The sequence below is a fragment of the Trachymyrmex cornetzi genome, unplaced genomic scaffold, assembly GCF_001594075.2.
Source record: "Trachymyrmex cornetzi isolate Tcor2-1 unplaced genomic scaffold, Tcor1.1 scaffold438, whole genome shotgun sequence".
Classification (NCBI taxonomy): Eukaryota; Metazoa; Arthropoda; class Insecta; order Hymenoptera; family Formicidae; genus Trachymyrmex; species Trachymyrmex cornetzi.
This window is the reverse complement of record NW_017299157.1, coordinates 12,263-16,843: the sequence shown is the minus strand read 5'-3', so window position 1 is coordinate 16,843 and position 4,581 is coordinate 12,263. Positions and strand designations below refer to the sequence as shown.

The 4,581-nt window shown below is 25.3% G+C and overlaps 2 pseudogenes; both read left to right on the top strand.

Annotated features, from left to right (window-relative positions):
* Positions 1-985: 985 nt before the first annotated feature.
* LOC108764546 (cytochrome b-like) lies at positions 986-2,045 on the top strand (annotated as a pseudogene).
* A 967-nt stretch (positions 2,046-3,012) lies between these two features.
* Positions 3,013-3,934, top strand: LOC108764544 (cytochrome b-like; annotated as a pseudogene).
* The last annotated feature ends 647 nt before the right edge of the window (positions 3,935-4,581 follow it).

Genomic DNA, 4,581 nt, shown 5'->3' with positions numbered 1-4,581 from the left:
TAAAAATTTGTATATAAATTATAATATCTAAAAAAATGTTTTAGTTTATTTTAAAATATATTAATTTTGTAAATTAAAGATATAAATATATTTATTAAAACAATTATATCCATAATAAAAAATTTTTTATTTAATATTTAATTAAAATAATATTTTCTTATTATATACCTTTAATCCCCAAAATTAATATTCTCATTATAAACTATTTTTTGTTATTAAAATTTTAATTATATATTTCAATTCCTTATTTTCATTAAAATTAAATTATTTTATCTATTATTCCCCTCAATCAATCATCTTATTATAAATTAAAAAAATAATCAATCTTTTATGACTAAATTATCTAATCTAATCTTCTATACTATCATCTTTTTAATATATCTAATTATCTTTATTTTTATATTTAATTATTTATCTATAAGCTCTTCAATTATTTTAATAATTATTTATATTCTCTATTAATCTTTACAATTATATCCCTATGATCAAAAACCTACTTATACTCAATTATCTTATTTTTAACTTTAATTAGAGGTTTACTTATTATATTTTTATACTTTAATAAGTTTAGTTTCTAATTCTAAATCTTCTTATACCTTTAATACCCCTATTATTATAACTTTTTCAATAAACATAATTATTTTAATATATTTTCAATGATCCTACTTTCCTCATTCATTAAACTCCCCTTATTTTACTTATCCTTATATTAATTACCCTTTTTATTTAACTTCAATAAATTCAAATATTACAAATATACCTCTAAATTCATTAATTAATGAAAAAATATTTTTAAATATTACTAAAATCTATCTATATCCTTTTAGTAATATTACTCTCTTATCAATACTTTTCCTTTTATTATCCATATTTATAATTATTAAAATTTGTTCCACCAAATCATCCCCATTACGTAAAATTAATTAATTCTAAACAATAAATATCTTAAATTAATTCTAAATTACAACTTATATAATTCAAACTTATGAAAAAATCTCTTATTAAACCTTTTTTAAACTCAACACTTAAATTACCAACCCCAATTAACATTTCTTACTGATGAAATTTTGGATCAATACTTGGTTTATTTTTAATTATTCAAAGTATTAGAGGAATCTTTCTTTCTATTCATTATTGTCCTAATATTTCTATCGCATTCAATAGAATAATTCATATTATTCAAAATGTCCCCAATGGATGAATTATACATAATATTCATATAAATGGTGCCTCTATATTTTTTATATGTATATATATTTATATTGGACGAAATATTTACTATTCTTCTTATAACCTCTCATACACCAGATTATCTGGAACTTCAATTTTTTTAATTTCAATAACAACAGCTTTTCTAGGGTATGTTCTTCCGTGAGGCCAAATATCCTTTTGAGGAGCAACCGTAATTACCAATTTAATATCAACTATCCCCTATATTGGAAATATATTAGTAATATGGATCTGAGGTGGATTTTCTATTAATAATTCTACCCTAAATCGCTTTTTTTCCTTTCATTTTATCCTACCTTTTATTATTATTTTTTTAATTTTTATACATCTTTTCTTTCTTCATACTACTGGCTCTTCCAACCCTCTCGGAATAAATAGAAACCTATATAAAATTCCTTTCCACATTTACTTTACCATTAAAGATCTCCTTGGATTTATTATTATTCTTTATATTTTCTTTATTATTATTATACAATACCCTTATATTCTAAGTGACCCAGACAACTTTACTCCTGCTAACCCTCTAGTAACCCCAACTCATATTCAACCCGAATGATACTTCCTATTTGCTTATGCCATTCTTCGTTCTATTCCTAATAAATTAGGAGGTGTAATCGCACTCCTTAGTTCAATCTTAATTCTATACATTTTACCCCCTATTAAATCTAAATATTTTAAGCCCTCCTCATTTAATATTTTTAATCAATTTATATATTGAATTCTTATTAATATCTTTATCCTTTTAACATGAAGGGGAGCTCAATTAATTGAGCCCCCCTTCATTATAATTAGTCAACTTCTCACAACAAATTATTTCATATTTTTTATTTTAACCCCCTTAACTCAAATATCATGAAAATTTTTCATTTATAAATAACTTATCTTATTACCTTCCCCCTTCTCTTCTTTTATTTTATTACAATTCATTATTATTTATAATATTATAAATTAATGATCTTGATTATAAGTCTATGTTTTGAAAACATATTAAAGAAATAAAATGTTCTATTAATTTTTTTTCATAATCACTTTTTTCCTTCCTCTTCTAACACTTTAACAATAAAATTAATTTCCCTCCTATTAATTAATAACTAAAATAAAAATCTAAATAAATTTTTTAATATTAAAATATAAATTATATAATTCAAAATAAATGGTAACACAATCTTTCAACATAAATATATTAATTCATCATATCGCATCCGAGGTAAAACCCCACGAATTAAAATAATCAAATAAACTATTATACTTATATAAAATACTAATCATATAGAGTCCAATAATCCATCTGCTCCTATACGTCATGCGTTGCGCATGAGGAGAACACACGTGGTTAATGGCGGTACTTGTTCTTGTAGAGTGATAGTGGTAACGACACGTAATAAAGAGTTCGTATTAAATATTATCCCTGATTACATATATCTTATAAAACCCAACATTCTGGTAGCAGAGCGTGGTTACCGCAACGGGAGAAGAAGCTGCCAAAGAGAGCAAAAGCCGGTAAGAGAATTTTGAGCAGCGATCGAAGTAAAAGGCGGACACGCCGCAAGAATCAGGGAGAAGAAAGAAAATGCGTTACGGTAAAATGGATACCAATTAGCTCCGTTCCACAACTTACGGCTACGAATTACTATGTGTGGGCCATGAAATTAGAAGCAGTATTAGGCTTAAAAAATACGAAATATGTCCTAGTAACCGACCGACCCATAGGCGACAAGGAACACGAGAAATGGAACAGCGATAACGATGACGCCGCATGTATTATAAAGCTAACCTTATCCGATGACCAAGCCATGCAGTTCGCGGACGAAACCAACGTTAATTCATATTATTCAAAATGTCCCCAATGGATGAATTATACATAATATTCATATAAATGGTGCCTCTATATTTTTTATATGTATATATATTCATATTGTGTGTGGACGAAATATTTACTATTCTTCTTATAACCTCTCATACACCTGATTATCTGGAACTTCAATTTTTTTAATTTCAATAACAACAGCTTTTCTAGGGTATGTTCTTCCGTGAGGCCAAATATCCTTTTGAGGAGCAACCGTAATTACCAATTTAATATCAACTATCCCCTATATTGGAAATATATTAGTAATATAGATCTGAGGTGGATTTTCTATTAATAATTCTACCCTAAATTGCTTTTTATCCTTTTATTTTATCCTACCTTTTATTATTATTTTTTTAATTTTTATACATCTTTTCTTTCTTCATACTACTGGCTCTTCCAACCCTGTCGGAATAAATAGAAACCCATATAAAATTCCTTTCCACATTTACTTTACCATTAAAGATCTCCTTGGATTTATTATTATTCTTTATATTTTCTTTATTATTATTATACAATACCCTTATATTCTAAGTGACCCAGACAACTTTACTCCTGCTAACCCTCTAGTAACCCCAACTCATATTCAACCCGAATGATACTTCCTATTTGCTTATGCCATTCTTCGTTCTATTCCTAATAAATTAGGAGGTGTAATCGCACTCCTTAGTTCAATCTTAATTCTATACATTTTACCCCCTATTAAATCTAAATATTTTAAGCCCTCCTCATTTAATATTTTTAATCAATTTATATATTGAATTCTTATTAATATCTTTATCCTTTTAACATGAAGGGGAGCTCAATTAATTGAGCCCCCCTTCATTATAATTAGTCAACTTCTCACAACAAATTATTTCATATTTTTTATTTTAACCCCCTTAACTCAAATATCATGAAAATTTTTCATTTATAAATAACTTATCTTATTACCTTCCCCCTTCTCTTCTTTTATTTTATTACAATTCATTATTATTTATAATATTATAAATTAATGATCTTGATTATAAGTCTATGTTTTGAAAACATATTAAAGAAATAAAATGTTCTATTAATTTTTTTTCATAATCACTTTTTTCCTTCCTCTTCTAACACTTTAACAATAAAATTAATTTCCCTCCTATTAATTAATAACTAAAATAAAAATCTAAATAAATTTTTTAATATTAAAATATAAATTATATAATTCAAAATAAATGGTAACACAATCTTTCAACATAAATATATTAATTCATCATATCGCATCCGAGGTAAAACCCCACGAATTAAAATAATCAAATAAACTATTATACTTATATAAAATACTAATCATATAGAGTCCAATAATCCAGTAAATATTAATCTAATTAAATAACTAAAAAAAATAATTATTCCATACTCAGCTATAAAAATTAAAGCAAATACACCTCTAAAATATTCTACATTAAATCCTGACACCAATTCTGACTCCCCCTCAACAAAATCCATCGGCCTCCGATTTAATTCAGCTAATACTCTAACTAAAA